Below are 22,877 nucleotides of genomic sequence, written 5' to 3'. Positions count from 1 at the left end.
TATAGTTACTTCTCTTGCATTATTCTCATGCACTTCATGGCTAGACCATATTATCGTACTTTCACAATGTGATGCTAATGAAACATGATGACTTTAATTATAGCCTATAATACTGCTGTGGATTTTTTTTCCCCTTTCTCAGAGCTTTGTTGTCAAAGCCGTATCGCCTCAAAGCTTAATTAATCATACAGAGAACTATTCTGTAAGTCACAAATTGTCACCTAAACAGCACATCTCTGTCAATGTTGCCCACATATGGACAATCTAACATGACAATTTGATGGGAGACAAAGCAATTATTCAACAATCTAAGGGGCCTGAACCTTGAGCAGGTTGGTTGAAAAAAATGGATTTTATTATTCTTTGCTGAATAAGCAGACACAAGACACAAGTCGGTGCGGTTTGTCAATCTGACATTAGATCCGCATGAGCTGACTGACTACATTTTCCATTGTGGAAAAACGATTATTGTGTCATGTGCTACACAATGTAAATCTAAAATCAGATATACTGTATTTTTATTTTTGTAAATTACTTTTTATTGCAATTTCATAAAAGGTGTACACAATGGTAAAAAAAACAAGTAAACCTGTTAAAATAAAAGAAAAAAAAAAAGAAAAACAGACTTAACACAACTAAACAAAAAACATTTGCCTTGTCAAACATGCACACTTCAAGGACCCCCAGCAGGAGGCAAGCATATGTCAAGTCTAGTGGGGCGATGTAACCCCCAAACCATATGTGGTAAAATATTCTTTACAATTGCTGAGATGTCTCAACCTCCCCCCCATCAAGAGACCAAATTCCAGAAAAAGCACCTATCTGAATATATCATTACAATAGGATAAGCCAACAACACCCTCTACCCCAGAAATACGTTACATGCAGTTATTCAAACAGTACCAGGGAGTGAATAATATGTACAGTCAGAAACAATGTCTGTAGATGCCATCCAGCCACCCCATACCTTTTCGAATTTGGCCAAGACCCCTCTAGTCTAATAAGTAGCTTTATAAAAAGTGACTGCTTTATTAACCAGTGATTTCTATGATGCTAGTGTTGGGGCAGATGATTTTTTCCAGGACAAAATGATCAATTTCCTGCCATAAAACATTGAAAGGGTGAGAAGGGTGCGTATAGCTCTAGTGGTAGCCAGGGGTCCAACCAGACTTAGTAAACATTGGCCCAGCACTGTCGCACTAGTCACAAGCTCCTTTCTACTCGGAAGAAGTGTTTTTTTCTTTGGTGTTTATTTCTAAAAAAATTAAATAAAAATAAAAATGCTGTGCAATGCTACACACACAGCTATCACAAATAACCCCTGCATCTAGTGGCTATAATGCAGTATTTTCCTGATAACAGTATTTCAGAAACATAATGCATTATGGCCACTAGATGGAGCTGACAATTATTGGAAATACACATATTAGACACATAGCAAGGATTATTCCCAAAGTGACCTAAAAAGACTAAATTTAGGCGCCGCACAGGTAGAAAGGTAAAGTCCAACTAGACTGCCGTGAGTGCAGGTAAGGACAGGGAGCTCATTCTAGCTCCAAGCTGAATCAATGTCAAAGGAAAAGATCCCTAAGATGTATATCATGAAGCAGACCCATGTGCATAAAGTGAGATTAATGGCAGCCTCAGCCTGGACTCCACACCCCCAATGCATTTGGCTCCGCCCTCCTGGAGCTTAATCATGGGTGATCCCCATGATTAAGCTCAAAGGGGCAGAGCGGAACATATTGGGGGTGTGGCCTGGCTGAAGTCCGGGCCCAGGCTGCCATTCATCTCACTTGATGCACATGGGTCTGCTTCATGATGTGCAGCTTATGGATCTTTCCCTTTGACATTATTCTCAATGGCTGGGCAAATGCTGGGGGATTTTCACAGGCACAGCAATTTTTGGAAATAAAATAACCCCTTTGAGTCCTGTTACCGAAGGCTGGCGCCAATTATCATCCCAAACTACATTCTCAAGCCTGGGCATAGTCATTTGTCTGGAGTTAAAGAATTGCTTTTAAATGTTACATTTTTATTTATTTTTTCACATTTTTTTTGTTGTATCCCCATTGGAGATATTCCCTTCTTCTTTCTTTCTTGTACACACAAAAGAAAGTGATTGGAAATCTCTTTAAATGGATCTTCACTGCATCTGAGCACCACAAACTGAAAACTCTATTTATTTAATTTTTAATATTCAGTGCAAACTCACCCACCCATCTATGTCTCCATGCTTTATTTTGTTGAGAACTCACTTTGAAAAACAATCCCTAGCATTTCTGGCCGTGGCCATCTTGAGGGTAGATGATTCATGCAGCATTTACTTTCTGCAATCCATCTGCCCTTAGCTCAGGCATGCAATTAGGAGAGTGTGCTTAGTTAGGAAAACCCCTCTTCCTTTCCTCCCATTCCTGAAGACTTCTGGGATGTACAGTATTACATCACTTGCCTAAGCAAGAAACCAGGAAGTAAATGAAGAAATGTAAAAAATAAATGTAAGGGCCAATTCCCACCATTTGCAGTCCAGTAAATTTTTTTGTCTGCATCAAAACGCATGGAAAGTAAGTTATATGGTTTCCAATGGCATCACTTACTGAACTGCCAGTTCTGTGCACTTGCTTTTCACCTTCAGAGTTTAAGATCTGCTTAATGTTATTAAACTTGTCCTCCACCCCTGGCATTTTATGTACATATGAGAGTGAGTGTATATTCTGCTATGAATACTCATCCCAATATTGTAAAAAAAAAAAAAGGTTTCTATCAGCATGACTGATATTACAAATGACTATTTGAAAAAGAGACTTGAGCACCACCTGCTGGTTAGATATAAAGCGGGATAATATTTTTACCCATAATTCCATAAAAAAAGAGGGTGTGCTGCCTATAGCTGGTTGACTGGTAGGGTATTGATTAAGAAGCAGCACATAAGGGCAGAAATACAGGTACTGGAGTTGCCAAATTATAATGATGCAACAGCAGCAGATAATTGATTGTTGAGAGCTAAAGTGACTCTTCTTGGTAGTGCTGGAACTTGCTTGCTCCCTACTGTTCCCATACCATCCCATTGACCCATCACTAGAATGTAACTTTATTGTTACTTTTTTTTGTAGCACCTTCTTAGGTAGGTGCTAGAGAGAGTATAGTTTTTGGGTTTCCCTGCCTAACATTGGGGCTGTTAGCAGTGGCAGCCCGTGAATTGTGGGCACACGGGTGCCGCCCTCCCCCCCCATCCATGCACCCAGCCCCTTTCAGGACGCCTGACGCATAGACTCCTATGGGTGGGAGGGAGTGTTTTTTTTTTTTTAAGCACCTGTTTAGAGCCAGATGCTCTAATAGGCTTCAAAATAGGGTGGGCTCGGGGCACACTCTGAGCCCACCCAATTGTGTGCTGATTGTGAATTAATTGTCGTTATTTTTACACTAACGTTCCTCCCCACCAATCAGGAAGCCGGGTGTCAGACCTGTCTCCTGATTGGCCAAAGTGCCCTGCGTTCCGATTGGATGTCTGGTGCTTAGGAAGAGGAGCAGAGGAGATACGCAATGGACTGGAGTAAGGATATCTCCGCCGCCGCTGCTCTGGTGGAGACACAGGAGCACATGGAAAGGATACCCATAGCTTTGCAGTAAGTGCCTGACCACCCGCGTGAGGTCTGTCATAGCCAAGAGCCACAAGTGGGGGATGGTTTTGTCATCAGAGCCCAGTGCTGCGAGTGGGGGAGGTTGTGGTGGCAGTGCTGTCATCAGAGCTGCGAGAGGGGGGAGGAGTGCTGTCATTACAGCTGCGAGGGGGGGGTATGTGCTGTCAGAGCTGCCAGTCCTGTGAGTGGGGGGGGTCGAGGGTGCTGTCTTAGCCGGGGGTCCTGTGCTAAGCTGTATACCCTGATCTGTATACCCTGTTACTGATCTGTACACCCTAATCTGTATATCCTGATCTGTGAGGCTAAGCTGTATACCCTGATCTGTATACCTTGATCTGTGAGGCTAAGCTGTATACCCTGAGCTGTATACCCTGATCTGTGAGGCTAAGCTGTATACCCTGATCTGTATACCTTGATCTGTGAGGCTAAGCTGTATACCCTTAACTGTATACCCTGATCTGTGAGGCTAAGCTGTATACCCTGATCTGTGATGCGGAGCAGTATACCCTGAGATGTATACCCTGATCTGTTAGGCTGAGCTGTATACCCTGATCTGTGAGGCTGAGCTGTATACCCTGAGCTATACCCTGATCTGTGAGGCTGAGCTATGAACTCTGTCCTGTGATGCTGAGCTGTATACTGCTAACACTATGGGTGGAAGCAAGTGGAATACAGGGGACGGAGTGGGTGGATTCTATAAGGGGTGGGGGTTATAAGAAGTGGGAGAGGTAAAAAAGGAAGGGTGGGATATTTGCCCCCCACCATAAAACTTCACCAGCCGCCACTTGTTGTTAAGTAAATTTAGGTTCTCTCTGCATTCCAGGGAGTAGTGAACCACTGATAGGGTCTGCTTATTGTACTCAGATGCTGCTCATGTTGTTTGCCTGTTTCACACTGGTCCAATAGGACAAGGCACATCGAACAGTGGCAGGAAACCTGACAAATGGGAGCATAGGTGTGGTTACAGCCCTGGCCATTGGCAGAAGAAGGTATGCTGGATTACTGTATATATGCCTAGGGCACACGTGCTCCGGGTCTTCAGCTGGAGAGCAGGGTGCTCTGTACAGGCTGCCAAGCAGCCTAAGGTGGTCAATGGGCCAGAACTGGATAATGCGTGGAAGAGTGTGTGGGTGATAGTGTGAAAATACCCAAGTGTCTGTCTGCAGGATAATCAAAGTGAGGCCCAGGAAAAACTATACTCAGCAATCCCTACAGGGACAGTGCTTCCTGATTGGCAGGGAAGAACGTTAGTTTAAAAATAGTGAGGTATAGTAACAGACCTGTTACTATACACTGATTGTAAACATAACCTGTTTTATGGAGACTAATGAGAACTGTAAGTGTTCAACGTTGCCATTTTGCTGCAACTATAAAAACACTATTGTGGGGATACAGTTTTCTTGCAGCTTTTCCAGGCTAGAAAATCTCTGTGCATTTGTTTTTTTTATCCAGTTATGCTCACTTGGGTTTGCAAGGGCACAGCAAGGCACATACTGTGATTCAAACTGTTACTGTGAACCCAAAAAGAGTAATTAGTTCATGAATGGAATGAATTGGTATTGGGATTATAGCGGTACCAAAAGTAAGATTCAAAATAAAATTAACAAACTTTAATTGATACATGATTAAAAAATGATATTTGATAAATTGCACATGTCCAAAATATGGTCAACTTATATATGTTAGACAGAAGTTGGTACTGTAGTGTCTGCACCCGACATGTTTCGCCAGTGATGGCTTCTTCAGGGGACTTAGTAAGACACTACTAATTAATGGATTATAACAAAGAAAAAGAAAAAATACATAATTATCACTTGAAATAACATCATACACTTTAATATAATAATTCATAATTTTTTAATAACACAATATTCATCCTGTCACAACTATCCCCCGCTTAGCCGAGCAATCACTGACAAACTCCCACCTGGCCATCAGCATCAATGGAATGGAGAGGAATTGCCACATGACCACAGAAGGCATAGAAAGACCAAGCTAAAGTGAATGAAGTACACAACTAAATACTTGATAATACATGGACATAAATAGGTCCATCATAGGGCTTGCACAAGCTCAATACAATTACTTACACAATATGCGCAGAATAGTGGACAAAACCAAGGTTACGATAGGACACCAGAATGAACAATACTAAAAACAAAAAGAAATTAAGAATCCCAGAGTCAAACAATGGCATATCCCTAACACAAATCCACTAAAAGATCTAGATCACCATTGAAGTATGGGCTGCGTAATGTTCTAGGTAAGTATAGAGCTGAACACAATCTCAGAGACTATGTTAAATATTATGAAAGACCCTATCCGGGTCAATAAGAATGCTTCACCACTCAACATAAGCAAGTATACATCCAACAACAAAGCTGCAAGTATCAAATAGCAAGTGGTAATATCACAATAGTCAGCACAAGAAACAACTAATTCACTCACTGTAAAGATAATTAGAAATGAGTTCATATTGTATCACTGCTTTAATAAAACTTTCTTTAATAGGAGTATGATATGATGCAATAGGTTCATCCCAGTTAATCTACGGCTCCTTAGGGGGTACACTACACTATTAATATTTGTGACCAGGTAAAATGTCAATGTGTTTTCCACTACCCTTTATTACCTTGTCTGGCTATAATTAAGTGATTGGGTTTTAGTGTACTTTTTCATATGAGAAAAATTGCAACAGTGCCTGCAAATGTAAATGTTAAATGTTTTAATGTTTTGCTCCAGGAGTTACCCATTAAAGTGAAGCTTCGACTTTGTTTAGAAATGTAAAAAAATCCTTCCAATTAAATATATACAGTGGGGAAAATAATTATTTGATCCTCTGCAGATTTTGTAAGTTTGCCTACTTACAAAAAAACTAAGGGTCTACCATTTTTATCATAGGTGTATTTTAAATTATAGAGGCAGAATCAACCAAAAATCCAGAAAAAGTACAAATGTTTTAAATTGTGGTTCAGTGAGTAAAATAAGTATTTGATCCCCAATTTGAAGTTCAATGAGTAAAATAAGTACTTGATCCCAAGCAAAACATGACTTTGCACTTGGTGAAGAAACCCTTGTTGGCAAGAACAGAGGTAAGACGTTTCTTGTAGTTGGTTAACAGGTTTGCACACATCTCAAAATTGATTTTGGTCCACCCTTCTTTACAGAACTTCTCTAAATCCTTAAGGTTTCTTTGCTGTCTCGAGCCAACTCAACGTTTCACCTCCCTCCATAAATTTTCAATAGGATTAAGGTCTGGAGACAGGCTGGGCCACTCCATGACCTTAATTTGCTTCATCTGGAGCCTCTCCTTTGTTGTCTTGGCAGGATGTTTTGGGTCATTGTCATGCTTGAAATCCCATCCACAACCCAACCTCAATGTTCTGGCTGGGGGGAAGAAGGTTCTCATCCAAGATTTTACAATACATGACTCCATCCATTGGCCCCTCAATGAGGCAATGTTGGACTATACTTTTAGCAGAGAAACAGCCCCAATGCATAATGTCTCCACCTCCGAGCTTGACTATATGGCTTTTGTTCTTAGGGTCATAGCCAGTATTTTTCTTCCTTCAAACAAGGCGAGTCAAGTTAACGCCAAAGAGCAAAATTTTGGTCTCATCTGACCACAGCACTTTCTCCCAATGCTTCTCTGAATCATTTAGATGTTCTTTGGCAAACTTCAGATGGGCCTGTACATGTGCCTTCTTGAGAAGGGAGAAGTAACATTTGAATTGTTTGACAGCTGTAGAAATTTAAACTTGGCTTTAAAATTAAATGGAAAAGTAATTAATACAATTTTAGTGAAGTTTTCTCAAAAATAATAAACATTCATAATCAACTCTGGTTCTCCTTAACCAGAAAAGGTTAAAAAATGATATATATGTAGCGGCCATAACCCGTTGCAGGGCGGCTTTGACTGAATGGGCTTACTGGTTACCTCCTCCTGGCCTGCTCTTCCACGTCTAGGGGTATACTGTATACTGACACAGATAAGTCCTTTCAAAAGGTTTTATTTTGCAGTAGAACTTTCACAAAACACAGTCTCTTTGGGAACAGAGGGCGCGGGTGAAGTAGCCACTCGCAGCTGGGTACTTCAAGGCTGAACAGACCTCTAGCCAGAGATCATGGCAGTCAGCACGTTGACTCAAAACTTGAACAATCAACTGAAGGTGAACAGGAACCTTTTTCCAACCATACCTGGAATGTGTCCCACTTCCTTTGTGGTACTGGAAAAGTGTGAACTCATCAATGTCCTTCCCAACTCAGTAACCATGCACTTCTCAGGATGCCACTTGACGGCCCTCCTCGGAAGAGTCCTCCCCCGGTCACTTCCACGAGCTGTGGTGTCCCTCCAAGCCGAGAGCACACACGGACACTTAGAATCCTCCCTCATTACAGCGCCTCGGACCAGCAGGTTCCGAGACTCGGGAACAGATGGATCCCTACCCCAGACCAGACAGGTCTATCAGGGGCCACTGACAGGAACATGCTGCGGGATGTTCCGACACCCCGTGACCGGGACCCCTCATGGGGCTACACCGGTCCTGGAACCAGAACAGACCGCACGGGTCTCACGAACAACTCCAGAACCCCAAACACATGACCCACACCTGCTTAAGTACACCCTCCCAGACTCCTCAGCGGGCCCGGCACTCCCGCTGATTGGCTCCGAGAGGGCCATACCCAAACATCTAACCAGGCCTGGTTCTAGCCTATCATGTGCACCTCACTGTTCACATGACCAGGCAGAACTTCAATCATGGCCTGGCCAGACTGGTGTTAAGGCCAGCCTACACAATTAACCCTCAGTACCGTGGGGTCCTGAGGCAAAAACTAAATTTACAATGGGTGTGACATTTGATCCCAAATGTCATCCGCTACACACACAGACACACACACACACACACACACACACACATACATATATATATATATATATATATATATACCACCATAAAAATTTCCCAGGTCGTTTAAATTTTGCTGAAATTCTTTTCTTATGAAAAGTTAAGATAAGCCATACCAGAAATGAATGTGTTTAATGTCTGAAGCTGTTCAGCTCTGTCATTTTTTTTCCAATTTGGTTGACTGGTCCCCTCCTTGGCTTATTTTGTGCAGATAATATACACACATTTCAGGGAAATTGCAGCAGATGACACACTGGAATGAAAATTCTAAGCACTCAGAAATATATAAATGTATTGATAAGGTGTAATGAGCGCAAAATAGCTTGACTATGAATGGAGGGCAAATGTAACATTTCCCAGTGCTGCAAGTCACTAACTTTCTGCCTAATAAGATTTCTATTTTCAGAGTTCATTTAATGCTCTGAGTACATCTTGATAAGTGCCTTATACAGTTGATTTGCTTATCCCTGGCAGAGGAGGCAGCTGGCAGATTTTGGCCTGGAGAACTGTAATTAAGAGACAAGGCAGGAAGATTTGAGCACAAAATTAACACATTAGTTTTTCAGCTGTTATGGGGAATATTTAGGCAGCTTTACAGTCATATTATTCATGTGCGGCTCCATTCCAGAGATAAAGAAGGGTTAAGTTGTTTCCCTGGGAGAATGTGTGGAGGATTTCAGCATTCTGGGAATAGATCAGTGTTCATATATATTTAACCGTAGGAATATTCTGCCTAGAAACATAAAAAAAGGGGGGGGGGGGGTAGTGCAGGAGAAAAAGCAGCTTCTAAGTAAACCCATTATGAGAGGATGCTATGGCACACTCTATGTTTCTTGTGTGCCAGGTTTCCTTTAAAGCTGAACTAAATACAAAGACATACAAAAGAAGGACCCTCACCTTGCCAACATCCAATTGTATAAAAAAGAAGAAGACAAAATAGAAAATGTATTACTCAAGAACATGGCAGACTTTGTAAGCACAACATGAGGCAATTAATTAAAAATGTATAACAAACTTTATTCAAAAGATTCCAAAACATCATCATATTTTAAATCATTGTAGCACCCTCTATGCTCAGTAGACCAAACAAATACCCAATCACAAGAAGATCTAATTACATAAACTTGTAAGACATATATATATATGTAGGAAGGCCAGTATGGTGGCCTGAATTTATGGGAGGAGCCCGGAGGGTATTTAACCAGCCCGCTCGCCTGTGGTCTTTGTCGGTTTCCGGTGCGCGGCACTACGTCACTAGGCCGACGGCTCGTGTTTCGTTTCCATGCGGACAAAACGTCTCTCTCGTGGTTTTCTTTCCCGTTCGTTTTGTACAACATCGCCGGCTCTGTACAACGTCGCCAGCTCGACTGCCGCAGGTAAGGGTCTCGATTGACCTTCCTGTACTATTTTTAGTGTCGTTAAAACCTGAAATATCGAATCGTTCGTTATGATACCGGTTGTTATCACTCAATACGCTCCAAGTTCGCAGCGCCCTTCATTTCACGGGCGTCATTTCGGTAGATATTGCTGGTAGGAAAAACTGCACTGTTTTAGTACTTGTTATATAGTCTCGTTACCGTGTTCCACAGTCAAAATCGTTGCCAGTCGTGTCCCAAGGGACAGCGACTCGTACCTCTGCCATAGCTGGCTCACGTAGGTCATTTCATCATTTCACTCATTTCTGTCACGCACGGCGCTCCGATTCGAAACCAGTCGCATCCGCTAAATGCGCCGTTTCGTTCTGGTGTGCCCCTACTTGCTCGGCCTCATTTCGGTACATGCTCCAGAGCCCGCTCGTTGTTAAAACGACCCGGGTCTCTGTCATGGGAGTCATTTCACCTCACCTATTACGTTCGAATCGAAACCAGTCGCTTTTCTCAAAACGCGCAGGTTCGATCGACGTGTCCCAGTTGCGTTGGCCTCATTTCGGTACATGCTCTAGAGCCCGTTCGTTGACGGTCGCAGGTTGCGTCCTCTCCGATTCGTAGCTCTATCATGGGAAACATTTCATTGTCACATAGTACGTTCAGTTCGAATCCGGTCGCATCCCCGTGCATCGATTCGTCCGGACGGCCCCAGGTTTTTTTTTTTCGGCCTCATTTCAGTACATGCTCCAGAGTCCCGTTCGTTGTCAGTCGCAATCGCGGCACGACCGGTTCGGGCCTCTGTCATGGCAAACTTTTGTCACTCATTTCACTGTCACCTACCGCACTCCGATTCGAATCTAGTCGCATCTATGATGCACCGATTCGTTCCGATGTGCCCCAGTTGTTACGGCCTCATTTCAGTACATGCTCCAGAGTCATAATTCGTTGTTGGTTGCAGGTTTCGGTTCTCTGATTCATGTCTCTGTCATGGGAAATCGGTTCACTGTCACGTATCACGCTTCCGATACGAATCCAGTCGCATCGTGCGCTAATTCGTCTCGGCGCGTCCCAGGTATTTCAGCCACATTTCAGTACATGCTCCAGAGCGTACACGGTTAACGGTCAGTCGCAATAGCGGCATGATCGATTCGTGCCTCTGTCATGGCAATCAAAATAATTTCGCCGCCACGTACCGCACTCTGTTTCGAATCCGGTTGCATACGTTATGCACCGATTCGTTACGGTGTGCCCCAGTGCTTTAACCTAATTTCAGTGCATACTCCAGGGTCCGGTTCCTCATCAGTCACAGTCGCGGCACGATCGACTTATGCCTCTGTCATAACACATATTTCATTAATTTGACCGTCATACCGTGCCCCGATTCGAGTCAGTCGCATCCGTGAGGCACCGATTTGTTCCGGTGTGCTCCAATTGTTTTGTTCCGAATTGGCTCGGTCGCATTTCGTTACATGCTCCACAGTTCATCTCATCACTTTTCGTCTGAAACGTCGGTTATCGCAATCAGCCTATGTCACAGCAAACATTTCACTCATTCACTGCGCACTCTTGTCACTTGAGTCTAATCCACTCATACCAACAATACATTGGTTCGCACCCGTCATGTCAGCATTATAGGTATCGTTCGCATGTTGCCTGTCATTCCTCCAAGTCCGACACTCACTATAGATCGATCCTTCGTGCTTCGAATTTCAGCCAAGGGTCTCGATTCGTTCGTTAAAACCTTCACCTCACTACTACTCCCCCTGATAGTCGCACAATCCTATGCATCTTGGTTTCCTTTCCATACATCTTACGATCGGTTCCTATCAGGATTGTTACATATAGATACAAAGATTCGTGTCAGTTTCATTTTCATACACGCTACAACCCGTTTCAATTCCAGTCGCCCCAGCGGCAAATTGATTCGCACCGGGTTCATCCCGTACTCTCCACAGTCTCCTATATATTAGATTAAATTCATACACTCTAAAACGGATTTTGTCAGATTAATTTCATGCGATCGGCTCATATAAGATTCGGTTTGTTCGACCGATTCATATCGGATTCATTCCATACACATCCAAGAAACGACTTCTTGCAAATCACTGCTAGCATGCACCCAAGCATACGCTCCCTGCAATCATTGCAAACATGTTCCAGGCGCAGATTTCTTGTAGTCGTTGCAAGCGCGCGTTCAAGCATGGACGTCTTGCAATCGTTGCAAACACGCATCCAAGCATAGACTTCGTGCAATCGTTGCAAGTACGCATCCAAGCATAGACTTCTTGCAATCGTTGCAAGCACGCATCCAAGCATAGACTTCTTGCAATCGTTGCAAGCACGCATCCAAACATAGACTTCTTGCAATCGTTGCAAGCACGCATCCAAGCATAGACTTCTTGCAATCGTTGCAAGCACGCATCCAAGCATAGACTTCTTGCAATCGTTGCAAGCATGCATCCAAGTATAGACTTCTTGCAATCATTGCAAGCACGCATCCTAGCATAGACTTCTTGCAATCGTTGCAAGCACGCATACAAGCATAGACTTCTTGCAATCGTTGCAAACACGCATTCGAGCATAGACTTCTTGCAATCATGGCAAACACGCATTCAAGCATGGACCTCTTGCAATCATTGCAAACACTCATTCAAGCATAGAACTCTTGCAATCATTGCAAGCAGATGTCCAGGCACAAGCTTATTGCAATCATTGCTAGCAGGCAGTTCTGACTAGCTCAATAGTTTGCTTTAGGAAAGCCTGGATACTTTCCTAAAGGTACATTATATAACGGGGTACTTATGTTTATAGGTAAAGTTGATCCAGGGAAAAATCCGATTGCCTCTCGAGGGATCAGGAAGGAATTTTTTTTTCCCCTGCTGTAGCAAATTGGACTATGCTCTGCTGGGGTTTTTTGCCTTCCTCTGGATCAGCTGTGGGTGTAGAATTGGGTATGTTGGGTTGTGCGATACTTTGTTTATTTGATTTGTGGTTGGACTGGATGGACTTCTGTCTTTTTCAACCTGGCTACCCATGTATCCTACCATAACTCCTTGCTATCGTTGCAGGCACGCATCCTGGCATAACTCCTTACAATCGTTGCAGGCTCACATCCTGGCATAACTCTTTGCAATCGCTGCAAGCACCTATCCTGGCATGACTCCTTACAACTATGGCAAGCACGCATCCTGGGGAACTCCTTGCAGTCGTTGCAGGCACGCATCCTAGTATAACATCTTGCAATCGTTGCAAGCACGCATCTTGGCATTACATCTTGCAATTGTTGCAAGCACGCATCCAAACACACGTTCAAGCACAACTCCTGCAGTCTTCGCAAAGCACATGCGGTAACACGAATTTCTCAGAGTCACTACGAACACATCTCCAGTGACAAACTCCCGTGCCATTGTCGCAAGCACATGTTTAAACACAACTTTTGCAATCGTGCCAAGGCTCGCGACTTAGCATAACTTCTTGCAATCATTCTTTTGCTAGCACATTCTCAGTGGCCCACAAACTGGCTACACGTTGTTTTCAGCAGCACTTAATTGGCCACTTGTCTTCTGTGGCTTTTCTTACAAGCCATTCATCGTTCCCTGTCTGTCATCTCTCCCTTAGGACAGTTGAGTTCAACTTCCGTCCTGCACCGGGATCGTGTTGACACACGCAACTGGCTTCTTCTTGTTACACAGTCAGGCTATACCTAGCCAGCGTTCAGCATTTCTTATCATTACAGGACTCGGAGAGCCATCTGTCTTTACGGCCCATACAGTAAGATCCCCACTACGAGGCATCTAGAGGCATCAGCCCATAGCCAACGGCATACACTCGCCCATCACATCTGCCATCTTTAGGGACACATAGAATCCTCGCACATTCCCCAGTCTGGTCGTCCAAGCGGCCATCTACCGGGCCCTTTGTGGTTTTCACGGCCTACCCAGTTTATCGTTAGTAGCACTGACAGCCAAGTTCTACACAGACACCACCTGACGAATGGTCAAAAATCTACAATACGGACCATCCCCCAGGGTCAATCTTTATGTCACGCCTCCTGGTCTCCCTCTCACGGACGCAGGACCCCGCTTAGATCCTTAATTTAGATGCCGTAGCATTAGCAGTCCTATCTATGTCGGAAGGTTCCTTACTGCATGGATTGGTATAGCGATGTGTATACCATCTACGATGCCCTGTCACCCCTGGTAGTTACGGATGCCGCAGCCTCCACAGGCTTCGCTGCAATTTTTGGCCACCACTGGCTTACAGAACCATGGCATCAGGGATACTCCTAAACCCCGGGTTTACCTGAACTTCCTCCCTCTTCAAGCTATACCCGGTCATGACAGCCTCTCGACTCTATGGTCATGTCAAGACAGGACAGGCCATGGCGTTCACCACCGACAACTGGGCCGAGGTTGATCTTGTTGATGAAGCTAGGTCAGGACCACTCTCGGTTAGGTCCTTCTACGCAGCCTACACCTCGACCCCGGTCCATAACGTGGTCACTCTTTAGTATTTGAGCACCCTTGGCAGCATGTTGGCCTGGGTCCCAAATCACGTCATTGAGAGACTAAGCAGTTGGAACCCTGCCTACCTCGCCCAGTACATCCCCAATCCTCGTGCGGAAGTGGCACAAGCATTCACCAAACTCGCTCATCTAATTTAGCTAAAACGAATAAAACTACACCCCTACCTGAATGTTTTTGCCCCCTTATTTTGGTATACCGACCATCAGACCAGGGCACACTTCAGGTCCATTTCATGTTGTTAATCCTATGGTAAAGTATATTGGTTCATATCCGTATCGGCCATAGGGCTTCGACCATAAGTAGGAAGGCCAGTATGGTGGCCTGAATTTATGGGAGGAGCCCGGAGGGTATTTAACCAGCCCGCTCGCCTGTGGTCTTTGTCAGTTTCCGGTGCGCGGCACCCACCCTCCCATCCCCTTTTCAGGGCATTTCTCAAATTCATTTCTCTTCACAATATATTAATTTCTAATCTAGGGTATGCCCCCTTATTTTGGTATACCGACCATCAGACCAGGGCACACTTCAGGTCCATTTCATGTTGTTAATCCTATGGTAAAGTATATTGGTTCATATCCGTATCGGCCATAGGGCTTCGACCATAAATATAGAAGTCCATCAATAGGAGGTATATTTATGTAGTATCATCGTTGGTATAGGGGATCATATCCACAGTTCCTCCATACTTGAATAGTCAACGCATTTCGCGTTTACTTGCTTCTGGCAATACCAGATCATAGAGGCGGATGTAGGGGCCACCTCAGATGTCCCCTTCTCCCAGGACAAGACCAATATGACATTTCAGTATATGGCAAGTGACTAAACCGCAACGTTCAATAAAGTGGTAAAAAAAGAGTTGATGGAGGGGAGGCACTGGGAGCTGCATATATATATATATATATATATATATATATATATATATATATATATATATATATATATATGTGTGTGTATACACTCTGCATTCAGGGTAGCCCATATATACAGTGCATTCTGTGTTGTATAGTTTCTAATACACGTCAGGCGGTGTATATAATACAGTGTAGTGTGGTGTTGCAAAACAAAAAATACATCATGTCCAGAAGGTCACCAAGGAGAGGCAGATGCTCACAGGCCACTAAAAGAGGGCAAGCAGCCTCTGCGTCTACAGTCAGCAGTGGTGGTCATGGACATGGTGCATCCTCTGCAGTTGGCAGTGGGACACACTTGTCCTTTTTTGTTGCTGCTGGCCATGTCATTAAGCCATAACAGGTAGAAGAGTTGGTGGAGTGGATAACAAAGCCACCCTCATCCTCCTTATGCTCTGTCACCCAGGCTCAGAGTAGTTTGCCTTCCAATGCAGCTGCCAAAGTGGCCTATTCCACTGGCTCCTTGTCCACAGTCACTCCTTCCATAGCCCCACCATCATGCAGGAAGGAGTCCCCAGAATTATTCAACCACAGTGTCTGGTACATGCTCCTGGAGGATACGCAGTGATTTGAAGGCTCTGATGTTGGTTCCCCGGTTGAGGAAGGGAGTAATGTGAGCCTAGAGAGAGGGGGTGCCACAGAAGGACAAAAAACTGGCAGTCATGTTCCCCCAGCTGCAGCATACTGCCAAGTTTGCTCAAGTGAGCAGGAGGAAGGGGATGATGAGGTCACTGACTGTACTTGGGTGCCTGAGAGGAGAGAGGAGGAAAGGGAGGAGGAGGAGTCACAACTCCAATGAGGCAGGATGCCCTCTAGGGGACAGCTTAAGGGCAGCCACCCTATTGCATCACACCACAGAGCTCCGCGGGTGCAGGGCGTTGCTGACTCCCTGCTGACTTTTAAAAGTACCTTGGTGTGGGCCTTTTTCGAAACACGTGCAGCAGACAGGGACACTTGACCCATGTTCCATGTTTGGCACACGTCCTGAATTTGGTGGTTCAATAGTTCTTGAGCAGGTACCCAGGCTTACAAGATCTCCTGAGGCAGGCCAAAAAAGTCTGTGATAATTTCCGTTGGTCATACAATGTCAGTGCTTGGCTGGCTGACATTCGAAGGGAATGCAACCTGCCCACCAACCGCCTCATTTGTGACATGCCCACCAGGTGGAACTCAACGTTGGCAATGCTGCAGCGGCTGCACACGCAGCAGAGGGCCATCAATGAGTACCTGTGCGAGTATGGCACCAGGATAGGGTCAGGGGAGCTTCGCTTCTTTTTGCTATGCCAGTGGCTATTGATCAAGGATGCATGCACTGTCCTGACACCATTTAAGGAGGCCATGAGGATGGTGAGCAGCGACAATGCATGCATTAGTGACACTGTCCCTTTAGTCTTCCTGCTGGAGCACACGCTTCATGGAATCATGGACAGATCACTTGAGGCAGAACAGTGGGGGGAAGAAGAGGACTTAATTTCCTCTCAAGGCCCCCTTTATCCAGATAGCGTTCCTGTGGGCCCCGCCAAACACACAGGAAAAAGAGGAGGAGGAGGGGGATTGTGTCAGCATGGATGTAGAGGATAACACTCAGCAGCAGTCTTCAAGGGATGTTTTTAGTCCCCAGAAACCCAAGGAGTTATACATGGCTGGGAGGAGGTATTGATGGATAATGTGATCCTAAGTGACCCAGAGGACTCAGAATCGAATGCCTCTGAAAACTTATGGTGCATGGCCTTCCTGATTCTGCAAAGCCTGCGAAAGGACCCTAGGATTTGTGGTATCACGGAGATGGATCATTACTGGCTGGCAACGTTTCCACATTACAAGGGTAAAGTTGCAGAACTCATCCTGCCTTCACAAAGGGAGCAGATGATGAAACCTCTTCAGAAGGCCTCGAAGAAAGGTTTGTATAACGCATTTCCAGACCCTGGGAGCTTACCATTTCCTAGTGTTGGACAACGGCTTTGTTCAGTCAGAGGAAGAGCAGTGGAGAAGGTGGCCGGCTGATCAATGCCTTTAAACAATTTTTCAGTCCTCAGCGCCAAGTTCTGATTGGTTCAAGCAACCATTGCCAGTGTCTGCTATATATGGTGCAGGAATATCTAGGGACAAGAGCAGACTTGGGGACCTTTCCAACAAAGCATCCACTGGGTCTTGTGGATGGACCACTGGCCAGAACTTGCTCAATATACAATTGAGCTACTGGCCTTTCCTGCATCCAGCTTGCTTTCTGAACACACATTCAGTGCTGCTGGAGGGTTTGTAATGGATCAAAGAGTGTGCCTGTACACAAACTCCATTGATAGGCTCACATTCACAAAAATGAATCAGTCTTGGATCAGCAGCTATCAAGCACCTGATGCTGATGTAACTGATTGAATTTGTTATGGATCTGGGATACCTTGAAGACTGCCTGTGCTGACTATCCTATTCCTCCTCAATCTTGATGATGCTAGCTTCCAATAATATTTTTGGTTTAGGTCACCACCACCACCACCCAAGGCCCAATTTTTCTGCCCCTGTTTAACATGGGCATGTAATTACAATTTTTGTTCTAATATTTCACAACAGGGCCTGTTCCTGCCCCCAACAAGAGTATCTGTAAGGGGTTACAGTGTTGTGGCATTACCACCACCACCCAAGGCCCAATTTTTCTGCCCCTGTTTAACAGGGGCATGTAATTACAATTTTTGTTCTGATATTACATAGCAGGGCCCATTCCTGAGCCCAACAAGAGTATCTGCTTGGGGTTACAGTGTTGTGGCACCACCACCACCACCCAAGGCCCAATTTTTCTGCCCCTGTTTAACAGGGGCATGTAATTACAATTTGTGATCTAATATTTCATAGCAGGGACCGTTCCTGCACCCAACAAGAGTAACTGTAAGGGCTTACAGTGTTCTGGTGCAACCAAAACCAAAGGTCCAATTTTTCTGTCCCTGTTTAACAGGGGCATGTAATTAAAATTTTTAATGCAATATTTCACAGCAAGGCCTGTTCCTGCGCCCAACAAGAGTAACTGTGAGGGCTTACAGTGTTCTGGCGCCACCAAAACCAAAGGCCCAATTTTTATACCCCTGTTTAACAGGGGCGTGTAATTACTATTTTTTACATAATAGTTAAGCAGAGCCCGTTCCTGCACCCAACAAGAATATCTGTGAAGGTTTACAGTGTGCTGGCACCGCCAAAACCAAAGGCCCAATTTTTTCTGCCCCTGTTTAACAGGGATATGTAATTACAATTTGTTATATAATATTTCACAGCAGGGCCTGATTCTGCGCCCAACAAGAGTAACTGTGAGGGCTTACAATGTTCTAGTGCCACCAAAACCAAAGGCCCAATTTTTCTACGCCTGTTTAACAGGGGCATGTAATTACAATTTTTGATATAATATTTCACAGCAGGGCCCGTTCCTGCGCCCAACAAGAGTAACTGTGAGGGCTTACAGCGTTTATAGTGCTTTAACAGCTTTAACAGTGTTCGCAGAAATTATTTTCCTGCTCGCATGTTCTGCTGCGAACCAAACTGGGGGGGGTGTTCGGTAGGGATGGGCGAAGGGTTCGAACCGAGCATAACTTCGGGCCAAACTTTCGCTGTTCGGGCGTTCAACAAGCAGCCGAACAAGCGGGTCACCCTCCTGTACATTTGTCTCCTGTACATTTGTCTCTGAGCTTTGCAGTCCCACCCTTGCCTCCCTCACCTCCCATGCCTCCTGGTACCGAGTCGATCAGTAAAGATGAACCCATGCACTTGGGCTTCACGCATCTCTCTGCAGATGAGAGAACCCTTAGGAAGAGAGGGAGAACGGAGAGATTGTGCCTTTATCGTAGCCAGACAGGTCAGTTTTTGAAGTCTTGTCCTAACCATCCAGGGAACGCCCGAACATTGAGGTCCTGTCACGGACCTTAGGTGGCGTTGTTTCGTCCCCAGTTAGCCAGAAGGATAAGCCCCTGGTTTTGGTTACCCTTTCTTGGGCTGAGTCGTCCGTCAAGATGCAGGCTCTAATCGACTCTGGGGCTGCAGGCCTGTTAATTGATGCTGCCTTTGTATTGAAGCACTTGATTCCAGTGCAGCTGGGTGACACTCCACTTGCCATTGAGGCTCTTGACGGGAGACCTCTACAGGCTGCCCATGTGCCCATGTGACTCATGAGACTGTTCTGTTACCCATGGCCATAGGGGCTCTTCACCATGAGATAATCCAACTCCAAGTTACTTCCTCACCTAAGTTTACGCTGGTTATTAATTATCCTTGGTTACAGAGGCACAACCCCTCTTTTGATTGGCTCCGTGCTGAGGTTCTCTCCTGGTTGCCACAATGCAGTAAGACATGCTTCCAGAAGGAAGCCAATATTCCTGTGCACTTCTTCTCTCTCTTCCCTGCCGGAGGAGTACCGCGATTTTAGCGATGTCTTTGACAAAGGTCAAGCCGGTAGTTTGCCTCCACACCGGTCGTATGTTTGTGCAATTGACCTTCAACATGGTGCCATACCCCCTTGTGGCCGGGGTTACACTTTGTCGATCTTGGAGGATAAGACCATGGAGGAGTATGTTGCAGGCACACTTTCTCAAGGTTTCATACAAAAATCCTGGTCTCCTGCTGGTGCTGGTTTCTTCTTTGTTAAGAAGAAGAGTGGTGAACTGAAACCTTTTATTGATTATATTGGTCTCAATCATTTCACAATTCCGATTCCGTTGATTACAGAGTTATTTGACCGTCTCAAGGGAGCAACGGTTTTCACAAAGCTTGATTTGAGAGGTGCATACAATCTTGTGAGGATTAAGGAGGACGACGAGTGGAAAACTGCATTTATTACCAGAACAGGCCATTATGAGTACTTCATAATGCCTTTTGGCCTTTGTAACACCCCAGCAATTTTCCAGGAATTTATTAACGATGTCCTCCAAGATTTGTTGCAGTTATGTGTGGTGATTTATCTCGACGATATCCTCATATTTTCCAAGTCCCTAGAGAGCCACCACACAGATGTCTGTTGTGTGCTTCAGAAACTAAGAGAGAACATCGTGAACAGGTTAAATTCCTGGGTTATGTCTTTTCCACTGCTGGTTTTTCGATGGACCCAGAGAAACTTTCAGCAGTCCTACAGTGGCCCTGACCCGTGAGTTTACATCCTCTGCAGTGTTTTCTTGGTTTTGGCAACTATTATTGGAAGTTTATTTGTAACTTCTAGTCTCTGGTGAAGCCCCTGACTGATATGACCAGAAAGGATGGTAACCCACAGAGTTGGTCTCCAGAGTCCATTAAGGCGTTTGAGAGTCTCAAGGCTGACTTTGTTTCTGCTCCTGTGTTGGCACATCCTGATCCTGCGTTGCCTTTTAACCTTGAGGTTGATGCTTCTGAGACTGGAGTTGGCGCCCTTCTGTCTCAACGTCCTACCTCTGAGAGCGCTATGCATCCTTGGGGCTACTTTTCCAAGAATTTGTCACTTGCAGAGCGCATTTACGAGATTGGTGACAAAGAACTGTTAGCGATCATTTAAGCCCTGAAAGAATGGAGACATCTCCTCAAAGGTACCACTGTGCAAGTTCCCATTCTTACTGACCATAAGAATCTCACATTCTTGTCTGAGGCTAAATGCCTCTCTCCCAGAAGGGTGTGATGGGCTCTTTTCTTGTCTAGTTTCAATTACATTGTCTTATTCTTACCCAGTACTAAAAATGTAAGAGCTGACACTTTTTCACTGCAATTTTCCTCTGCTTCCAAGATGGAGTTAGTTCCGGTTCCTGTGATTCCTCCCGATCATATTCTGGCTACGGTTTGCACCAGTCTCACTTCTCCTAGGTGACAAAATTCTTACTGCTCAGGTCCATGCTTCTCCTGAGAAACCTTGTGACTGCTGCTTTGTCCCAGCTAGTCTCCATACTGCCATGCTCCTGACTTACCATTGTCCCAAGGCTGCTGGCCACCCTGGGAAGGTTGGGCCATTTCCCAACAATTCTAGTGGCCTAGTCTACGTGCTGATATAACTGCCTTCATAGCTGCCTGTTCTGTGTGTGCTCAGAGTAAGACTCCACGACACCTTTCAGTGGGCCTCCTACAACCCATACCCAATGGAGAGAGGCCCTGGATCCATTTGTCTATGGATTTCATTGTGGAGTTACCCAAATCCCAGGACAACACAGTTATCCTTATGGTGGCTGACCAGTTCTTGAAAATGTCTCATTGCATTCCACTTAAGAAGTTGCCCACTTCTAAGGAACCGGCTTCCATTTTTGCTGGGGAGATCTTTTGCTTACATTGGCTACCCAAGGTGATTGTCTCGGACAGAGGTAGTCAGTTTGTGTCCTGGTTCTGGCGAGCCTTTTGTGCACAGTTGGGAATTCAGCTTGCTTTCTTCTCTGCGTCTCACCCTCAGTCTAATGGGGCCGCAGAACGAGCCAGTCAGTCCTTGGAGCAATTCCTACGTTTCTTTATTTCTGACCATCATAACAACTGGTCACACTTCTTACCGTGGGCAGAGTTTGCTCACAATAGTGCCTTGAATTCTGCTTCCCGATTGTTCCCGTTTATGGCGAACTATGGTTTCCAACCTTCCATGTTGCCTCACTCATTTATTCCGCAGATCATTCCTGCGTTAGAGGAGCATCTCTGTGGTCTTCGTTCCACTTGAGCACAAGTCCAGGAGGCTTTGCGACATGTTAATGATAGGTACAGACTCCATGCTGACCGCAGATGTCTGCCTGCGCCTTCCTACCAGGTTGGGGACTGGCTGTAATCTCTCAACCTCTGACTTCGTGTTCCCTCTCTGAAGTTCGCACCTCCGTTTATTGGGCCTTTCCCTATTCTTCGCAGGATTAACCCAGTGGCTTACGCATTAAACCTTCCTTCTAATATGAGTATCTCAAATGTATTTCATGTCTCCTTAAAGAAACTTTTGGTCTGCAACCACTTTACCACCTCGGTGCCTCGTTCTCACCCTGTACAGGTTGAGAACCATGAGGAGTATAAAGTACAGTCCATTGTTGACTCCCATAGGTTCCGTGGGAGTACAGTACCTGGTGCATTGGAAAGGGTACGGTCCAGATGAACGCTCTAGGGTCTCATCCTCAAATGTACATGCCCCTGTCTTCCTCCGTGATTTCCATAGACATGTTCCCCTCAAGCCCGGTGGTCCTCCAAGGGGGAGGGGTCATTGAGATGGGGGTACTGTCAGGGCTGGGCTCAGCCCTTCCTTCTCTGAGCTGGCCACTCAGCTGTTGGCTAATTGCCAGCTCCTATCTTTCCAGAGTGACTCACCTGTTGATGATATCCTGCTCATCAGTCCTGCCTACTTATGCCGTCCAGCCCAGATGATCTCTGCCTTTGCCTTGGTCAACATCACAGGGACTATCTCCTGCATTCCTGTTAAAGACTTGCTTGGTTGACATTCCTTATGGCTCCAGATCCAGCTTGCTGTTCCACTATGCTGTTCCCTGGCTTCCTGACTTTCTGGCTTGTCTGACTATACGTTTCAGTTACCGAACTTTCGCTATGTTTTGACTACATTTGTTCTATTTACTTTTATTATTAAACA

The sequence above is a fragment of the Lithobates pipiens genome, unplaced genomic scaffold (assembly GCF_037356315.1).
Source record: "Lithobates pipiens isolate NorthernLeopardFrog02 unplaced genomic scaffold, aLitPip1_a1.2 Scaffold_19, whole genome shotgun sequence".
NCBI lineage: Eukaryota > Metazoa > Chordata > Amphibia > Anura > Ranidae > Lithobates > Lithobates pipiens.
This window is presented reverse-complemented; position numbering follows the sequence as displayed.